This window comes from Triticum dicoccoides, chromosome 4A (genome assembly GCF_002162155.2).
Source record: "Triticum dicoccoides isolate Atlit2015 ecotype Zavitan chromosome 4A, WEW_v2.0, whole genome shotgun sequence".
In the NCBI taxonomy this organism is placed as follows: Eukaryota; Viridiplantae; Streptophyta; class Magnoliopsida; order Poales; family Poaceae; genus Triticum; species Triticum dicoccoides.
The window spans coordinates 125,115,505-125,137,723 of record NC_041386.1 but is presented as its reverse complement, the minus strand read 5'-3'; positions in this window follow the sequence as shown (position 1 = coordinate 125,137,723).

The window sequence follows — 22,219 nt, the reverse complement described above, 5'->3', positions numbered from 1 at the left end:
GCGAGCTAGGACGCTTCCCAATCGGAATGCCTGTAGGGTTAAGGCAGATGGCATGGGTCCAAGTTATCGACGAAGATTTCCGCTGCAGTGTTATACTCAAGATTTGACCATAATGGTCCTACTTGTGTAATACGGTATGTATGGATGTAAGACTCTTGTTATTCAGCTTCTGTGTGTTCAGTGAGCATTGGTCTCTAGGATCACTATACACATGCATTCGGTGATCACGACTTATGAGTCGGGGTCCCCACAGCTAAAAATACAATTATACACACGAAATTGTTTCCGGTCGCAAGTACATCCCACGCAGTCAGTCCCCGCTAAACATTTCCGCTCGTATGTACATCCCACACAGTCGCTCCAAGGAAAATGGTTCCGTTCACAGGTATATCGCACACAATTTTCCCCGTTAAATCATTTGTGATAGTGTTGCCATTGCACATGATATTAACAATTTTATCGTTTGCGTTATTGAATGCATCACACAAGGTGTGTAGAAGAAACTGTGTGGCAAAGGTTGTCCATCACACACAGTTTTTATGTGGTAAACCTTTGCGGCAGGTGGCCTAACGCAAATAGTTTTCAAGAGGATGTCGTGTGTGATTGTTCATTAATCTAACACAGTTTATATCTAGAAACTATGTGCGTTCTTAAATGCATCACACACGGTGTTTTCTCAATAACGTTTGCAATAGAAAACCCAATTAGCAGACTAATTATCTTATTATTAATAATCCATTTATTAATCTAATTGACATTTCATATTAAGCACACAATATATTTCATTTTCATAATTGAAATACATCAGAGTACAACATCATATATCTTCGGCACTCAGCTACCCCATTACACAACTACTACAACACCAAGTTTCACATGCAACATCTATAACCTTTCAAAATTAGCATCATAGACGGTACATAGACAGATGTATCTCATCTGGAAAACTGCTGAAGCAGAAGGTGAATATTGAGCCTTCATTGATGTTGAAGGTCTTTGTAACTTTAGGACAGTGCCTGTGAATGATTGACCGTCCATCCTTCATCCTCTTCAGGAACACTTCAATATTGAACCGTGGGTGTTGTATGAATACCTTCCTCGCCTCCTGACCATATAGGTGGTTTGAGAGGTAATCATTAGTGAACTGCTTTGGAAAGGCCTAAAAACAAGGATGTGCATAAATATCTTCTCTATATTGGAAATGGGGTAAAGGAATGAAAAAGGCAAGGTATAATAGTTAGTACCATCCTGTAGTGAACTGATGTCTTATTCATTGTGCAGACAAAGATCTTGTTGTTTTTTGCCGCTAATTTCTTTATCCTAACAATCTTTCTGAGTTTCTTGACTTGACTGATATTCATGCACAACTCATTTCCCCATATGCAAAAAGGGTCGAGCAGTGGGTCAAAACCTCTGACAGCAGGACCTACATGTGCAAGACCAAATTGTTAAAAACCTAAATATTAGAATGGTTCCTACAACTTAACAATAATGTGCTATTAGACAACAGACCATGCACATGCTAACCTCGATTGTAAACCTCAGTGCTTCTCATTGTTTCCCTGCAAAACATATAAGGCAGTTAGTCATCAGGTTAAGTAAGGGTTCACATGCTATCAGTAAAATATGTTGATGAAAAATAAGCACATTGCAGATTCATCAGATTAATTCAACCCACATGGAAAACCCATTTATCCAAACCAAGCATGATTTAGAACTAGGAAATATAGCACTTGTATATGTTTCTTATGTATTAAGTGCGGCCAAATTTGATTTATTTCTCACATGCACAACAATACAAAATTCTACCCATGACAATTGGACATCGCATTGCAGAATTGAAACAAGAAGTTAACTAAAGACCACAACAAATGAACCAAACATTAACTGAGCACCACATTGCACAATATAACATACTCCTAATAGAAGATCAGACAGTTAACCAAACCAAGCATGCTTAACAACTTGGAAATATAACAATTGTATTTGTTTCTCATCTATTTAGTACAGCCAAATTCAATTTATTCCTCACATGGTATACAATAACGGAATGCACCCACAACAATTGAACATCGCATTGCAGAATTGAATCAAACAAAACAGTTAACTAAACACCACAACAAATGAACCAAACGTTACCTGAGCACCACATTGCACAATATAACATACTCCTAATAGAAGATCAGACAATTAATCAAACTAAGCATGCTTAACAACTTGGAAATATAGCAATTGTATTGGTTTCTCATGTATTTAGTATAGCCAAATTCGATTTATTTCTCATATGGTATGCAATAATAGAATGCACCCACAACAATTGAACATCGCATTGCAGAATTGAACCAAACAACCAACCGCGTAGCGTCGTCGGTGTGTGAGGCGTCCGCAGTGGCCTCGAAGGCGAGGTGCTCCTCCAAGATCCGAGGGTTGACACGAATGGTAGCTGATAACCCACAAGTATAGGGGATCGCAACAGTTTTCGAGGGTAGAGTATTCAACCCAAATTTATAGATTCGACACAAGGGGAGCCAAACAATATTCTCAAATATTAGCAACTGAGTTGTCAATTCAACCACACCTGGATAACTTAATATATGCAGCAAAGTGTTCAGTAGAAAAGTAATATGATAGTAGTAGTAACGATAGCAAAAGGTAATGGTAGCAAAAGTAATATTTTTGGGGTTTTATAGTGATTGTAACAGCAGCAACAGAAAAGTAAATAAGCGAAGAACAATATATGGAAAGCTCGTAGGCATTGGATCGATGATGGAGAATTATGCCAGATGCGATTATTCATGCAACAGTTATAACATAGGGTGACACAGAACTAGCTCCAATTCATCAATGTAATATAGGCATGTATTCCGAATATAGTCATACATGCTTATGGAAAAGAACTTGCATGACATCTTTTGTCCTACCCTCCCGTGGTAGCGGGGTCCTATTGGAAACTAAGGGATATTAAGGCCTCCTTTTAATAGAGTACCGGACCAAAGCATTAACACATAGTGAATACATGAACTCCTCAAACTACGGTCATCATCGGTAGTGGTCCCGATTATTGTCAGTTTGGGGTTAACGGATCATAACACATAATAGGTGACTATAGACTTGCAAGATAGGAACAAGAACTCTCATATATTGATGAAAACATAATAGGTTTAGATCTTAAATCATGGCACTCGGGCCCTAGTGACAAGCCTTAAGCATAGCAAAGTCATAACAACATCAATCTCAGAACATAGTGGATACTAGGGATCAAACCCTAACAAAACTAACTCGATTACATGATAAATCTCATATAACCCATCACCGTCCAGCAAGCCTACGAAGGAATTACTCACGCACGGCGGTGAGCATCATGAAATTGGTGATGGGGGAAGGTTGATGATGACGATGGCGACGGATTCCCCTCTCCGGAGCCCCGAACGGACACCAGATCAGCCTTCCCGAGAGAGTTTAGGGCTTGGCGGCGGCACCGTATAGTAAAACACGATGAATCCTTCTCTCTGATTTTTTTCTCCCCGGACACGAATATATGGAGTTGGAGTTGAGGTCGGTGGAGCGTCAGGCGGCCCACGAAGTAGGGGTGCGCGCCCCCCACCCTCGTGGACAGGTGGAGGCCCCCCTGACATGGATTCTTCTTCCAGTATTTTTTATATATTCCAAAATAATTCTCCATTGATTTTCAGGTCATTCCGAGAACTTTTATTTCTGCACAGAAATAACACCATGGCAATTCTGCTGAAAACAACATCAGTCCGGGTTAGTTCCATTCAAATCATGCAAGTTAGAGTCCAAAACAAGGGCAAAAGTGTTTGGAAAAGTAGATACGAAGGAGACGTATCAACTCCCCCAAGCTTAAACCTTTGCTTGTCCTCAAGCAATTCAGTTGATAAACTGAAAGTGATAAAGAAAAACGTTTACAAACTCTGTTTGCTCTCGTTGTTGCAAATATGTAAAGCCAACATTCAAGTTTTCAGCAAAGATTGTGAACTAACCATATTCACAATAACACTTAGGTCTCATGTTTACTCAAATCAATAGCATAAATCAACTAGCGAGCAATAATAATAAATCTCGGATGACAACACTTTCTCAAAACAATCATGATATGATGTAACAAGATGGTATCTCGCTAGCCCTTTCTGACACCGCAAAACATAAATGCAGAGCACCTTTAAAGATCAAGGACTGACTAGACATTGTAATTCATGGTAAAAGAGATGACAACGGTGCTCTCTAACTGTTGCTTTTTAATAAGAGGATGATGACTCAACATAAAAGTAAATAGATAGGCCCTGTTGGGGAACGAAGCAGAATTTTAAAATTTTCTATGCATCACCAAGAACAATCTATGGAGTCATCTAGCAACGAGGGAGAGGGGTGTGCATCAACATACCCTTGTAGATCGCGAGCGGAAGCGTTCAAGAGAATGGGGTTGATGGAGTCATACTCGTCGTGATCCAAATCACCGATGACCGAGCGCCGAACGGACGGCACCTCCGCGTTCAACACACGTATGGTTGGGGAAGACGTCTCCTCCTTCTTGATCCAGCAAGGGGAAGGAGAGGTTGATGGAGATCCAGCAGCACGACGGCGTGGTGGTGGAAGTAGCGGTGATCTCGGAAGGGCTTCGCCAAGCTCCAACGAGAGAGATAGAGAGGTGTTACGAGGGAAGAAGGAGGCGCCAGGGACTTGGGTGCGGCTGCCCTCCCTTCCCCCACTATATATAGGGCCCCTAGGGGGGCGCCGGCCCTAGGAGATCCAATCTCCAAGGGGGGGCGGCCAATGGGGGGACTTGCCCCCCAAGTCAGGTGGGGTGCCCCCCACACCTAGGGTTTCCAACCCTAGGCGCAGGGGGAGGCCCATGGGGGGTGCACCAGCCCACCAAGGGCTGGTTTCCCTCCCACTTCAGCCCATGGGGCCCTCCGGGATAGGTGGCCCCACCCGGTGGACCCCCGGGACCCTTCCGGTGGTCCTGGTACAATACCGATTACCCCTCGAAACTTTCCCGATGGCCCAAACTGGACTTCCTATATATAAATCTTCACCTCCGGACCATTCCAGAACTCCTCGTGACGTTCGGGATCTCATACGGGACTCCGAACAACTTTTGGGTTACCGCATACTAATATCTCTACAACCCTAGCGTCACCAAACCTTAAGTGTGTAGACCCTACGGGTTCGGGAGACACGCAGACATGACCGGGACGACTCTCCGGTCAATAACCGACAACGGGATCTGGATACCCATGTTGGCTCCCACATGTTCCATGATGATCTCATCGGATGAACCATGATGTCGAGGATTCAATGAATCTCATATTCAATTCCCTTTGTCAATCGGTATGTTACTTGCCCGAGATTCGATCATCGGTATCCCAATACCTCATTCAATCTCATTACCGGCAAGTCACTTTACTCATACCGTAATGCATGATCCCGTGACCAAACACTTGGTCACATTGAGCTCATTGTGATGATGCATTACCGAGTGGGCACAGAGAAACCTCTCCGTCATACGGAGTGACAAATTCCAGTCTCGATCCGTGTCAACCCAACAGATACTCTCGGGGATACCTATAGTATACCTTTATAGTCAATCAGTTATGTTGTGACGTTTGGTACACCCAAAGCACTCCTACGGCATTCGGGAGTTACACGATCTCATGGTCTAAGGAAAGATACTTGACATTGGAAAAGCTCTAGCAAACGAACTACACGATCTTGTGCTATGCTTTGGATTGGGTCTTGTCCATCACATCATTCTCCTAATGATGTGATCCCGTTATCAATGACATCCAATGTCCATAGTCAGGAAACCATGACTATCTATTGATCAATGAGCTAGTTAACTAGAGGCTCACTAGGGACATGTTATGGTCTATGTATTCACACATGTATTATGATTTCCGGATAACACAATTATAGCATGAATATAGACAATTATCATGAACAAGGAAATATAATAATAATCATTTTATTATTGCCTCTAGGGCATATTTCCAACAGCCTCCCACTTGCACTAGAGTCAATAATCTAGTTACATTGTGATGAATCGAACACCCATAGAGTTCTGGTGTTGATCATGTTTTGCTCGCGGAAGAGGTTTAGTCAACGGATCTGCGACATTCAGATCCGTATGTACTTTGCAAATATCTATGTCTCCATCTTGAACATTTTCACAAATGGAGTTGAAGTTACGCTTGATATGCATGGTCTTCTTGTGAAACCTGGGCTCCTTGGCAAGGGCATTAGCTCCAGTGTTGTCACAGAAGAGAGTGATCGGCCCCGACTCATTGGGTATGACTCCTAGGTCGGTGATGAACTCCTTCATCTAGATTTCTTCATGCGCTGCCTCCGAGGCTGCCATGTACTCCGCTTCACACGTAGATCCCGCCACGACGCTTTGCTTGCAACTGCACCAGCTTACTGCCCCACCATTCAAAATATACACGTATCCGGTTTGTGACTTAGAGTCATCCAGATCTGTGTCGAAGCTAGCGTCGACGTAACCCTTTACGACGAGCTCCTCGTCACCTCCATATACGAGAAACATATCCTTAGTCCTTTTCAGGTACTTCAGGATGTTCTTGACCGCTGTCCAGTGTTCCATGCCAGGATTACTTTGGCACCTTCCTACCAAACTCACGGCAAGGTTTACATCAGGTCTGGTACACAGCATGGCATACATGATAGACCTTATGGCTGAGGCATAGGGGATGACACTCATCTTTTCTCTATCTTCTGCCGTGGTCGGACATTGAGCTGAGCTCAATTTCACACCTTGCAACATAGGTAGGAACCCCTTCTTGGACTGATCCATATTGAACTTCTTCAATATCTTATCAAGGTATGTGTTTTGTGAAAGACCTATGAGGTGTCTCGATCTATCTCTATAGATCTTGATGCCTAATATGTAAGCAGCTTCTCCAAGGTCCTTCATTGAAAAACACTTATTCAAGTAGGCCTTAATACTGTCCAAAAGTTCTATATCATTTCCCATCAAAAGAATGTCATCCACATATAATATGAGAAAAGCTACAGAGCTCCCACTCACTTTCTTGTAAACGCAGGCTTCTCCATAAGTCTGCATAAACCCAAACGCTTTGATCATTTCATTAAAGTGAATGTTCCACCTCCGAGATGCTTGCACTAGCCCATAGATGGAGCGCTAGAGCTTGCATACCTTGTTAGCATTCTTAGGATCGACAAAACCTTCCGGCTGCATCATATACAATTCTTCCTTAGGAAAGCCGTTAAGGAATGCCGTTTTGATGTCCATTTGCCATATCTCATAATCATAGTATGCGGAAATTGCTAACATGATTCGGACGGACTTCAGCTTCGCTATGGGTGTGAAGGTCTCATTGTAGTCAACCCCTTGAACTTGTCGATAACCCTTAGCGACAAGTCGAGCCTTATAGATGGTAACATTACCATCCGTGTCCGTCTTCTTCTTAAAGATCCATTCATTCTCTATCGCTCGCTGATCATCGGGCAAGTCTGTCAAAGTCCATACTTTGTTTTCATACATGGATCCTATCTCGGATTGCATGGCTTGAAGCCATTTGTTGGAATCTGGGCCCGCCATTGCTTCTTCATAGTTCGAAGGTTCACTGTTGTCTAACAACATGATTTCTAGGACAGGGTTGCCATACCATTATGGTGTGGAACATGTCCTTGTGGACCTTTGAAGTTCAGTAGCAACTTGATCCGAAGTACCTTGATCATCATCATTAACTTCCTCTCTAGTCGGTGCAGGCACCACAGGAACATCTTCCTGAGCTGCGCTACTTTCTGGTTCAAGAGGCAGTACTTCATCGAGTTCTACTTTCCTCCCACTTACTTCTCTCGAGAGAAACCCAGAAAGGACCCGTTCTTGGCAACAAAGATCTTGCCTTTGGATCTGAGGTAGAAGGTATACCCAATGGTTTCCTTAGGGTATCCTATGAAAATGCATTTTTCTGACTTGGGTCCGAGCTTTTCAGGTTGAAGTTTCTTGACATAAGCATCGCATCCCCAAACTTTTAGAAACGACAGCTTAGGTTTCTTCCCAAACCATAATTCATATGGTGTCGTCTCAACGGATTTAGACGGTGCCCTATTTAAAGTGAATGTAGCTGTCTCTAGAGCGTATCCCAAAAATGATAGCGGTAAATCAATGAGTGACATCATAGATCGCACCATATCCAATAGAGTGCGATGACGACGTTCGGACACACCGTTACGCTGAAGTGTTCCAGGCGGCGTGAGTTGTGAAACGATTCCACATTTCCTTAAATGCGTACCAAATTCGTGACTTAAATATTCTCCCCCACGATCTGATCGTAAGAATTTTATCTTTCGGTCACGTTGATTCTCTACCTCATTCCGAAATTCCTTGAACTTTTCAAAGGTCTCAGACTTATGTTTCATCAAATAGACATACCCATATCTACTTAAATCATCAGTGAGAGTGAGAACATAACGATAGCCATTGCGAGCCTCAACGCTCATTGGACCGCACACATCAGTATGTATAATTTCCAATAAGTTGGTTGCTCGCTCCATTGTTCCGGAGAACGGAGTCTTGGTCATTTTACCCATGAGGCATGGTTTGCACGTGTCAAATGATTTGAAATCAAGAGACTCCAAAAGTCCATCTGTATGGAGCTTCTTCATGCGTTTGACACCAATGTGACCAAGGCAGTAGTGCCACAGATATGTGGGACTATCATTATCAATCTTACATCTTTTGGTATTCACACTATGAATATGTGTAACATCACGTTCGAGATTCATTAAGAATAAACCATTGACCAGCGGGGCATGACCATAAAACATATCTCTCATATAAATTTAACAACCATTATTCTCGTATTTAAATGAGTAGCCATCTCGTATTAAACGAGATCCAGATACAATGTTCATGCTCAAAGCTGGCACTAAATAACAATTATTGAGGTTTAAAGCTAATCCCGTAGGTAAATGTAGAGGTAGCGTGCCGACGGCGATCACATCGACCTTGGAACCATTCCCGACGTGCATCGTCACCTCATCCTTCGCTAGTCTCCGCTTATTCCGCAGCTCCTGTTTTGAGTTACAAATATGAGCAACCACACCAGTATCAAATACCCAGGAGCTACTACGAGTACTGGTAAGGTACACATGTCACACTCTAGCTAGTTCATGCATTAGAGTGTTGCATCATGTCTACTTTTATAGAAACTTGAAATGGGGATGACAGAACCCCCAGCACCCCCCTGGAAACAACTAGGGTTACTAAAATTATTTTCAATGAACCCAAAATGCCCTTCACAAAATGTTCATCATTTCTGGATTGGGTTAAAACCCCTGGCAAAAATGGTGCACTCATTTCTCGGACATTATGGATTCTTTGAATTAAATCATAAGTATTTGAATTTGGGCATTTAAATGCTATAAAATATTTTAAATGCCCAAATAATTCTGGATTTAAGTGAGAGCTGTTAGGAATAATCCCAACAGAGCCCACAATTATTTTCAGGATTTTAGTAAGTGCCTAAGTATTTTTAATAAAGCCCTAAAGTTATAGAAAAATAGAAAAGGAAAACAAAACAGGAAAAGAGAGAAAGAGAAAGGCTTACCTGGCGCCCACCCAGCAGGCCCACCTGCCGGCCCAGCCCAGCCACCGCTCCAGCGAGCTGCTTGGCTTGGCCAGGCAGGCAAGCAGCTGCTCGACGGCGAGCACAGCATGCGTTCCACGCAGCTGCCCGCCGCCTCGCCGCTCCCCTCGTCGAGCTGTCGACGTGGGACGAACCCCCTCTCTCTCCCCGACCTCGCAGACACTTGCTCTCCCCTCTGGCTCCTATCTCTCGCCCTCCCCGACGTCGCCCGAGACGTCACCGTCACCGCCGCTCGCCGCAGCCGCGTCCAACACCGTCCCCGCGCCCTCTCACCGTGTCCGGACGGTTCGCCATCGTCGTCTACGTCTACTAGCCAAGCCGCACGATGCTGGAGCCCCTGCATCGTCCCCGTCGACGTCGTCTTCAACCTCGGGCCGCCCGAGATCGCCGTCGCCATTCCGACCGCACCGAGCCTTCCCCGAGCACGCTGACCGTCTCTGCGGCTTCCCAGTGAGCTATTGATCCTCCCCCTTCTCTCTGCTTCGTCACTAGAGCTCTGTAGCCGCCGTGCCTTTTTCGTCCGAACTTACCGCCGCCTGAGCTCGTAGCCGACGTAGCTCCGGCCGCTTAGCGGTCCCGCTGGCATGTCCAGCATGCTCACCGCACTGCGTAGATGTTGTAGGTGCTAGCGCTATGCCGCCTAGGCCACTGCAGCCACGCGCACGAGCTGACCCGAGCTTCGACCTCCGCCAAGCTCGTCGCCAGCGATGCTCCGGCCACTCCCCAGCCAAGCCATCACTACGGCTGGATGTAGGCGAGCACCAGTTGCCCGTAGCTGCTCTTCGCGCAGCAAATGGTGCCCTGTGGGCAATTCCCGCAGCGCGCCGCCGTGCCTGGCCTTGCCGGCGGCTAAACGCCGACAGGCTTTGACCCGCTGACCGGCGAGGCTGACTCTGCTGACACAGGTTGACTTCCCCCCTGAGCCTATGACAGGTGGGGCTGGCCTGTTAATTAGTTTAGGATTAGTGCTAACTAATTTTAATTCGTTTAGGTCACTCACATGTCGGCCCAGGCCCCACTGACAGTTAGTTAGTACTAACTTAATTCTGTTAGTTAGCTGAGACACTGACAGACAGGGCCCACCAGTCAGGTTTGACTGGCCCTGGCGCCTTTGACTCGCTGATGTCACAGTCACACAGTGCTGACGCAATTATTTAATTTCTGGATTTATTTTCATATAGGAAATTCCAGAAAATAGGCTAAACTTCTAAAAATCATAGAAAATCAACCATAGCTCCAAATCAAACAAATTATATATGAAAAATGATCACAAAAATTCAATCTATCCATCTGTAATGGTTTCATGCATGACAAAACACTTAAACCTTGCTGTTTAGGTGAAACAAGCTAGTACACTTATTATGCATAAGAACTTTAACTTTCATTTGAATCTTTGATTCAAATGAACCCATTTCAACTTGTTTCACATTGCATTAGGCAGGACACATCATTTTGCCATGTCATAGCATGCATCATATTGTTGCATATTGCCATGTGTTGATTATGTTCTGTGTGCCTTTCGTGGTAGGTTCTACCTCCGAGGATATCTCCGAGTATCCAACTGAAGGGCAGTACCCTACTACCACTACATCAGGCAAGCAGCCCCATTGATCATATCGATACAATCCCATTTTCTCGCCTCTGCTCTCATTTACTGCATTAAGACAACAACGTTTGAAACTGCTGTGTGCTATGGTAGTTGAACCCTTATCCTCTGCATGACCTGTCATTGCCACAGTAATTAGATGAAACCCACTAGCATGTGTAGGAGTTGATTGAACCATGTATGTGTTTCCTACCTTGCTATGCTTGCTATGCTTAGAGTTGTGTCAGGTCTGGTTCATCTAGGTGATGGGCTAGAGTGAAATGATTATGTCGGTAATGTGAGGGATGTGTTGAACATGTTTTGGTAAAGGTATCGATGAGAGGACATGTAGGAGTACATGGTGGGTTGTTTCATTGAGGTCGTACATAAGAACTGAGATCTGTATGCGTGATTTAAGATTCAGCTACTACCACACATTGGGCCCTGAAATATGACCCCGCTCGACTTACTGACCCCTCTCGTCCTCTGTCCAGGAGTTGCAACTAGTTTCTGGTGTTTGTAGGTTATGTGTTGGCGGCCGTGCATAGCGCTGACCCTAGGGGTGGGCTATGATGTGGTAGATACACCATGGCATGATGTACCGAGTCGCCCGTTTGGTGTCTCGGGAACCCTGCACACATCGTTTGGGGCCGTTGAGGACACCCCGGCCAGATCTCCTTGCGGATGGAACCTGAGTAGGCGATAAACCTGGATTAGAGACTTGTGTGGTTAGTTAGGTCATGGTCTAGACCCACGTCGGCTTTCGCTTGAAGTCTGTTGAGCACATGTCGTGTGCAGACGCTAAGTGGTGGAAACATGTGTGACGAAGTACACCCCCGCAAGGTATAAAACTATTCGAATAGCCGTGTCCGCGGTAAAGGACTACTTGGTTGCCTATACAGTTCATAGACAAGTTAACGGTTACTACTAAAAGACTCAAGATAAGTGTGAGTACCGAGGATGGCTCTCTCGTAGGATGACGAGGGAGGATCTCCGGTGGAGTATTGTGTTGGTGATTAGTGGACTCGTGTGTGAAAACTATTTGACTAGTGGTGTCCTGTAGGATAGCTTAGCCAAGAGTCAAAGCTGGCTTGCTGCAATAACTCCACCACCTTCTTGAGAATGAGCATGTATAGTAGGTTCTGATGTAAGACTTGCTGAGTACCTTTGTACTCATGTTTGCTTAATTACTGTTTTCAGACGACAACACCGCCCCCTCCGATGGGTTTTATGTAGATCTCGACGTCAATGAGTGACTTGCCACCCAGGTGGTGATCCTGGCCATGGAGGGCCCTATGTAGATAGACAGGCTTCGAGAAGCCTTCTTGCTTTCTAGTGTCTGTACTCAGACTATTTGCTTCCGCATGTGCTTGTATGCTTGTATGACTTGAGTGTCGGGTCATGTGACCCCTACCTGTATGAACATGTTATGTATGGCTCTCTGGAGCCTTTAAATAAAGTACTTGAGTTATAGAGTTTTGTTGTGATGCCATGTTGTATTTGCACATATCGAGCATATTGTGTGTATGATTGAAATGCTTGGTATGTGTGGTATCCGACAATCTAGTTGTTTATCATTGGCAGCCTCTCTTATGGGGAAATGTAGTCTAGTGCTCCTTGAGTCATAGTAGTCCGCTACAGCCCGGTTCACCGGAGTCCTGCTAGCCTAGCACTACTGCTCAGGACACTTGACTGGCCGGCATGTGTTTCACTTCGTTCCCATGTCTGTCCCTTCGGGGAAATGTCACGCGGTGACTTCCGGAGTCCTGCCTAGCCTGCTACAGCCCGGGTTCCCCGGAGTCCTGTTAGCCCAGTGCTATAGCCCGGATTCACACGCTGGTGACCGACATGCTCGATGTGATTCATGTATGCATGTCTCCATAGGTCTGTGCCGCTTTGGGTTCACGACTAGCCATGTCGGCCCGGGTTCTCGTCATATGGATGGTAGCGACACTATCATATACGTGAGCCAAAAGGCGCAAATGGTCCCGGGCCATGGTAAGGCGACACCCGAGGGGATACCGTGCATGAGGCCGCAATGTGATATGAGGTGTTACCGGCTAGATCGATGTGACTTGGAATCGGGGTCCTGACGGCGTTGGCATCAGAGCCGGACTGCCTGTAGGTTCGTTGAGCCAAACTGGTCGATGTCGAGTCGAGAAATGCTTTAGTTATATGTAGGGGAATTGATTGTGGGAGGGAACGTAAGGCTCTTTTACTCCTTTACCTTATGCCCTCTGATCTGAGTCATTCTCTTCTCATTCAATGTGGGTTAAGGACTAGGCTCTCTTCTTCTATCAGGTTCACGTGTTACTAATCCGTAGTAGCTTATAGGATTGTTGTTACAAGCCTCAGTACCGTTTTTACTACTTTTAGTATGTTGCCAGTTGAATCAGAACCTTGGTATGATGTTGTTGAGTGGTATTGCAAACTGTTGTGGATGTCTCAAATCTTTTTCTGAGCATTTACAGTCGTTATGTTGTCCGATTTCCCCTAGAAAATTCTAATGCCTTTGCATTATTCTGTGCTTTCAGATGGCCACCCGTTCACAGAACCAAGTGGTTCATCTGACCCGTCTGTAGTTAGGTGCAGGGGAGGCCCACGGGTCCCTCCAGGATAGGTGGCCCCACCCGATGGACCCCCGGGACCCTTCCGGTGGTCCCGGTACAATACCGATTACCCCCGAAACTTTCCCGATGGCCGAAACTGGACTTCCTATATATAAATCTTCACCTCCGGACCATTCCGGAACTCCTCGTGACGTCCGGGATCTCATCCAGGACTCCGAACAACTTTCGGGTTACCGCATACTAATATCTCTACAACCCTAGTGTCACTGAACCTTAAGTGTGTAGACCCTACGGGTTCAAGAGACACGCAGACATGACCGAGACGACTCTCTGGTCAATAACCAACAGCAGGATCTGGATACCCATGTTGACTCTCACATGTTCCACGATGATCTCATCGGATGAACCACGATGTCGAGGATTCAATCAATCCCGTATTCAATTCCCTTTGTCAATCGGTACGTTACTTGCCCGAGATTCGATCATCGGTATCCCAATACCTCATTCAATCTCATTACCGGCAAGTCACTTTACTCGTACAATAATGCATGATCCCATGACCAAACACTTGGTCACATTGAGCTCATTGTGATGGTGCATTACCGAGTGGGCCCAGAGATACCTCTCCGTCATACGGAGTGACAAATTCCAGTCTCGATCCGTGTCAACCCAATAGATACTTTCGGGGATACCTGTAGTATACCTTTATAGTCACCCAGTTACGTTGTGACGTTTGGTACACCCAAAACACTCTACGGCATCCGGGAATTACAAGATCTCATGGTCTAAGGAAATGATACTTGACATTGGAAAAGCTCTAGCAAACGAACTACATGATCTTGTGCTATGCTTAGGATTGGGTCTTGTCCATCACATCATTCTCTTAATGATGTGATCCCGTTATCAATGACATCCAATGTCCATAGTCAGGAAACCATGACTATCTATTGATCAATGAGCTAGTTAACTAGAGGCTCACTAGGGACATGTTATGGTCTATGTATTCACACATGTATTATGATTTCCGGATAACACAATTATAGCATGAATAATAGACAATTATCATGAACAAGGAAATATAATAATAATCATTTTATTATTGCTTCTAGGGCATATTTCCAACAGGCCCTTCATAGAGGGAAGCAGGGATTTGTAGAGGTGCCAGAGCTCAGTTTTGAAATAGACATGAATAATATTTTGAGCGGTATACTTTCATTGTCAACATAACAACCGAGAGATCTCGATATCTTCCATGCTACACACATTATAGGCGGTTCCCAAACAGAATGGTAAAGTTAATACTCCCCCTCCACCAACAAACATCAATCCATAGCTTGCTCGAAACAACGAGTGCCTCCAACTAACAAGAGTCCCGGGGGAGTTTTGTTTGCAATTATTTTGATTTGATTTTCTTAAAGCATGGGACTGGGCATCCCGGTGACCAACCATGTTCTCGTGAGTGAGGAGCGGAGTCCACTCCTCTTGACAATAGCCCGCCTAGCATGGAAGATACAGACAGCCCCAGTTGATATATGAGCTATTCGACCATACAAAACAGAATGTTTATTTGAAGGTTTAGAGTTTGGCACATACAAATTTACTTGGAATGGCAGGTAGATACCGTGTATAGGTAGGTATGGTGGACTCATATGGAATACCTTTGGGGTTTATGGAATTGAATGCACAAGCAGTATTCTCACTTAGTACAAGTGAAGGCTAGAAAAAGACTGGGAAGTGACCAGCTAGAGAGTGACAACGGTCATGAACATGCATTAAAATTAATCAACACTGAATGCAAGCATGAGTAGGATATAATGCACCATGAACATAAATATCATAGAGGCTATGTTGATTTTGTTTCAACTACATGCATGAACATGTGCCAAGTCAAGCCACTCGAATCATTCAAAAGAGGATACCACCCTATCATACCACATCACAACCATTTTAATAGCATGTTGGCACACAAGGTAAACCATTATAAGCTCCTAGCTAATTAAGCATGGCATAAGCAACTATAATCTCTAATTGTCATTGCAAACATGTTTATTCATAATAGGCTGAATCAGGAACGATGAACTAATCATATTTACAAAAACAAGAGAGGTCGAGTTGATACCAGCTTTTCTCATCTCAATAAGTTCATCATATAATCGTCATTATTGCCTTTCACTTGCACGACCGAATAGTGTGGATAATAATAATAGTGCACGTGCATTGGACTAAGCTGGAATCTGCAAGCATTCAATTCAAGAGAGAAGACAAGGTAATATGTATCTTTGTTAGATCAACAATAATGCATATAAGAGCCACTTTAACATTTTAATCATGGTCATCTCCTCTCAATCCCCAAAGAACAAGAAAAGAAATAAAACTATTTACACGGGAAAGCTCCCAACAAGCAAAAGAAGAACGAGAAATATTTTTGGGTTTTCTTTTTAATTACTACTACAAGCATGGAGAGTAAACTAGCTAAAAGCTACAACTAACTTTTTTTCTTTTTATTAAGGTTTACCAAACACACAAGATGAAAGCATAAAAAGGGAAATAAACTAGCATGGATGATACAATGAAAAAGTATGAGCACCGACAACTAGCATGAGTGTGTGAATAGGAATGTAATGTCGGTGAGAAATACATACTCCCCCAAGCTTAGGCTTTTGGCCTAAGTTGGTCTATGGCCACGGCTGGCATGGTGGATATCCAAAGTTATAACTGGGGTCGTACTGTGATGAAGCCTCAGGGGTTGCCACTGGCTGGCCATCTCCTCCGGATCCCACTGGTAAACAGACTGGCGTGAAGGAACAAATTGTGTTTCCGGATCTGGCTCTGTAGCCGAGGTTGGGTTCCGGTATGCGTGAATGGCCTCCAGTGGAACAAGGTACTTGCCCGCACATAAGTCAAACAAGGAAGGAGCAGGCAGAGTAATAGTCTCAGGGTGATTTTTATCAAATAACAGTCTATAGTTAAGCTCCTTTTTCTTGTTCTTAACAATAAAATCATGTGCTACCATACTCTTATAGTCTATAAAAACAGGAGGCAGCAACTTCTCTTCCTTCTCATAATGTCTAATAGGTATGTTAAAGTGTGCAGCGAGGCGCGAGGCAAAGATACCTCCCAAGATGGGGCCCTTAGTATGGTTAAGGTTCAACCGCTTTGCAATAATAGCTCCCATAATAAATGTGTCATCACGGAACAAAGCATGGCACAAAATAACAATATCCGGGGCACTAAGGTTGCCACAGTTTCCGCGACCAATTAGGCATGTACTAGCAAATATTGCAAAGTAGCGTAAAACAGGAAAATGTATGCTAGTGATTCTTGCATTGGAAACTTTCCTCGTTTCCCCTACAGCAATTGTATCAATAATCCCTTCCACATCGTCACGATGCGGTTCCTCTACACTGCCCTCCAAAGGGATCAAACAAATCTGACAAAAATCATGAAGTGACATCTCCTTATGCTCATCATATAAATAAAATTCCACCGAAGGTGGTGAGCTCCTAGCACGGAAATGAAAGTTTTGCACGAAGATATTGGTGAGTAAGAGATACTGTTCGCGTTGGTCGTGGAGGAAGGTGGTGAGGCCTGCATTCTCAGCCAACTCATAAAAATCATCATAAATCCCGGCTGCTCTCAAGAAATTATCACAAGGCCATTCACACGGCCGAACTTCCACGGTGTGAGGGAGATTATATTTGGACCTCCTATCTGATACGTCTCCAACGTATCTATAATTTTTGATTGCTCCATGCTATATTATCTACTGTTTCAGGCATTATTGGGCTTTATTATCCACTTTTATATTATTTTTGGGACTAACCTATTAACCGGAGGCCTAGCCCAGAATTGCTATTTTTTTGCCTGTTTTAGGGTTTCGAGGAAAAGGAATATCAAATGGAGTCCAAACGGAATGAAACCTTCGGGAACGTGATTTTCTCAACGAACAAGACCAGGGAGACTTGGACTCTACATCAAGAAAGGAAACAGGAGGCCACGAGGTAGGGGGGCATGCCCACCCCCACCAGGCGCGCTCTCCACCCTCATGGCCCCCCTGTTGCTCCACCGACGTACTCCTTCCTCCTATATATATCCATGTACCCCCAAACGATCAGATACTGAGCCAAAACCCTAATTCCACCGCCGTGCCTTTCTGTATCCATGAGATCCCATCTTGGGGCCTATTCCGGAGCTCCGCCGGAGGGGGGTGGATCACGGAGGGCTTCTACATCAACACCATAGCCCCTCCGATGAAGTGTGAGTAGTTTACCTCAGACCTACGGGTCCATAATTAGTAGCTAGATGGCTTCTTCTCTCTTTTTGGATCTCAATACAATGTTCTCCCCCTCTCTTGTGGAGATCTATTCGATGTAATCTTCTTTTTGCGGTGTGTTTGTTGAGACCGATGAATTGTGGGTTTGTGATCAAGTTTATCTATGAATAATATTTGAATCCTCTCTGGATTTTTTTATGTATGATTGGTTATCTTTGCAAGTCTCTTCGAATTATCAGTTTGGTTTGACCTACTAGATTGATCTTTCTTGCAATGGGAGAAGTGCTTAGCTTCGGGTTCAATCTTGCGGTGTCCTTTCCCGGTGACAGTAAGGGCAGCAAGGCACGTATTGTATTGTTGCCATCGAGGATAACAAGATGGGGTTTTCTTCATATTGCATGAGTCTATCCCTCTACGTCATGTCATCTTGCTTAAGGCGTTACTCTGTTTTTAACTTAATACTCTAGATGCATGCTGGATAGCGATCGATGAGTGGAGTAATAGTAGTAAATGCAGGCAGGAGTCGGTCTACTTGTCTCGGAAGTGATGCCTATATACATGATCATACCTAGATATTCTCATAACTATGCTCAATTTTGTCAATTGCTCAACAGTAATTTGTTCACCCACCGTAGAATACGTATGCTCTCGAGAGAAGCCACTAGTGAAACCTATGGCCCCCGGGTCTATCTTTATCATATTGATCTCCTACTACTTAGTTATTTCCTTTGCTATTTACTTTGCCTTTATTTTACTTTGCATCTTTATCATAAAAATACCAAAAATATTATATTATCATATCTATCAGATCTCACTCTCGTAAGTGGCCTTATAGGGACTGACAACCCGTATTTGCGTTGGTTGCGAGGATTTATTTGTTTTGTGCAGGTACGAGGGACTTGCGTGTAGCCTCCTACTGGATTGATACCTTGGTTCTCAAAAACTGAGGGAAATACTTACGCTACTTTGCTGCATCATCCCTTCCTCTTCGGGGAAAACCAATGCAGTGCTCAAGAGGTAGCAAGAAGGATTTCTGGCGCCGTTGCCGGGGAGGTCTATGCAAAAGTCAACATACCCAGTACCCATCACATACCCTTATCTCCCGCATTAAATTATTTGCCATTTGCCTCTCGTTTTCCTCTCCCCCCCCCACTTCACCCTTACGTTTTATTCGCCCTCTCTCTCTCTATCCTCCCTCTCTAATTGCCTCTTTTTGTCCGCTTGCTTTTTGTTTGATTGTGTGTTAGTTTGCTTGCTTGTCACGATGGCTCAAGATAATACTAAATTGTGTGACTTCACCAATACCAACAACAATGATTTTATTAGCACTCCGATTGCTCCTCTTACCGATGTTGAATCTTGTGAAATTAATACTGCTTTGCAGAATCTTGTCATGACAGATCCATTCTCCGGCCTTCCTAGTGAAGATGCCACTACCCATCTAAATAGCTTCGTTGATTTGTGTGACATGCAAAAGAAGCAATATATGGATAATGGTATTATTAAATTGAAGCTATTTCCTTTTTCGCTTAGAGATCGTGCTAAAGCTTGGTTTTTGTCTTTGCCTCAAAATAGTATTGATTCATGGAACAAGTGCAAAGATGCTTTTATCTCTAAGTATTTTCCCCCGCTAAGATCATCTCTCTTAGAAACGATATTATGAATTTTAAGCAACTTGATCACGAACATGTTGCACAAGCTTGGGAGAGAATGAAATTAATGATACGTTATTGCCCTACTCATGGTTTAAATTTGTGGATGATTGTTCAGAATTTTTATGCCAGATTGAATTTTGCTTCTAGAAATCTTTTAGATTCGGCCGCAGGAGGCACTTTTATGGAAATCACTTCAGGAGAAGCTACTAAACTCCTAGATAATATTATGGTTAATTATTCTCAATGGCATACTGAAAGATCTACTAATAAAAAGGTGCATGCGATAGAACAAATTAATGTTTTGAGTGGAAAGATGGATGAACTTATGAAATTATTTGCTAATAAGAGCGTTTCTTCTGATCCTAATGATATGCCCTTGTCTACTTTGATTGAGAATAATAATGAATCTATGGATGTGAATTTTGTTGGTAGGAACAATTTTGGTAACAACGCGTATAGAGGAAATTTTAATCCTAGGCCTTATCCTAGTAATCCCTCTAATAATTATAGTAATTCCTACAACAATTCTTATGGAAATTATAATAAGATGCCCTCTGATTTTGAATCTAATATTAAAGAATTTATTACTTCGCAAAAGAATTTTAATGCTATGATTGAAGAAAAATTGCTTAAGATTGATGATTTGGCTAGGAACGTTGATAGAATTTCTCTTGATGTTGATTCTTTGAAACTTAGATCTATCCCACCTAAGCATGATATCAATGAGTCTCTCAAAGCCATGAGAATTTCCATTGATGAGTGCAAAGAAAGAACCGCTAGGATGCGTGCTAAGAAAGATGCCTTTATAAGAGCGTGTTCTTCTAGTTCCTATGAAAATAAAGATGAAGATCTAAAAGCTATTGATGTGTCCCCTATTAAATCTTTGTTTTGCAATATGAATCTTGATAATGATGGGACTAAATATGATCCACCTTTACCTAGAAGGCGTTCCAAGGATTCGGAATTTGTTGATCTTGATGCTAAAATTGATAAAAGTGGGATTGAAGAAATTAAAACCCTAGATGTTGCTAAACCCACTATTATTGATTTCCAGGAATTTAACTATGAAAATTTCTCTTTGATTCATTGTATTTCCTTGTTGCAATCCGTGCTAAATTCTCCTCACGCTTATAGTCAAAATAAAGCGTTTACTAAACATATCGTTGATGCCTTGATGCAATCTTATGAAGAAAAACTTGAATTGGAAGTTTCTATCCCTAGAAAACTTTATGATGAGTGGGAACCAACTATTAAAATTAAAATTAAAGACCATGAATGCTATGCTTTATGTGATTTGGGTGCTAGTGTTTCCACGATTCCAAAGACTTTGTGTGATTTGTTAGGTTTCCGTGATTTTGACGATTGCTCTCTAAACATGCACCTTGCGGATTCCACTATTAAGAAACCTATGGGAAGAATTAATGATGTTATTATTGTTGCAAATAGGAATTATGTGCCCATAGATTTTATTGTTCTTGACATAGATCGCAATCCTTCATGTCCTATTATTCTTGGTAGACCTTTCCTTAGAACGATTGGTGCAATTATTGATATGAAGGAAGGAAATATTAGATTCCAATTTCCATTAAGGAAAGGCATGTAACACTTTCCTAGAAATTAAATTAAATTACCTTATGAATATATTATGAGAGCCACTTATGGATTGCCTAACAAAGATGGCAATACCTAGATCTATTCTTGCTTGTTATGCCTAGCTAGGGGCATTAAACGATAGCGCTTGCAACCCAATGTTATTTTTATTACTTGCTTTTTGCTCCTGTTTAGTAATAAATAATTTATCTAGCATCTGTTTTGGTTGTGTTTTTTGTGTTTAATTAGTGTTTCTGCCAAGTAGAACCGTTGGGAAGACTTGGGGAAAGTCTTGTTGAACTTGCTGTAAAAAACAGAAACCTTAGCGCTCACGAGAACTGCTGCCATTTTTATTTGGAAAGTGATATTTAGTTAATTCTTTTTGAATATGATTAATAGATAAATTCCTCACGTCCAGCAATTTATTTTAGAATTTTGGGGGTTCCAGATCTTGCGCTAGCTACAGATTACTATAGACTGTTCTGTTTCTGACAGATTCTGTTTTTCGTGTGTTGTTTGCTTATTTTGATGAATCTATGGCTAGTAAAATAGTTTATAAACCATAGAGAAGTTGGAATAAAGTAGGTATAACACCAATATAAATAAATAATGAGTTCATTATAGTACCTTGAAGTGGTCTTTTATTTTCTTTCGCTAACGGAGCTCACAGAACCAAGTGGTTCGTCTGACCCGTTGCCTTGATGTGCCCGGCCACACAGCCATGTTGGTTCGAGTGATGGTTGAGTCAGGCTATCGGTGGTATCCGGAATATACCATCGAGGAGCAGTTCAGAGGCTTCAACTAGAGCCAGTACCTCTGTACCGTCAGGATATATCCCTCTTATCCTGGAGCCGCTGAGCCCCTTCACTGTTCCTAGGGACTTGGGGTCACTATTG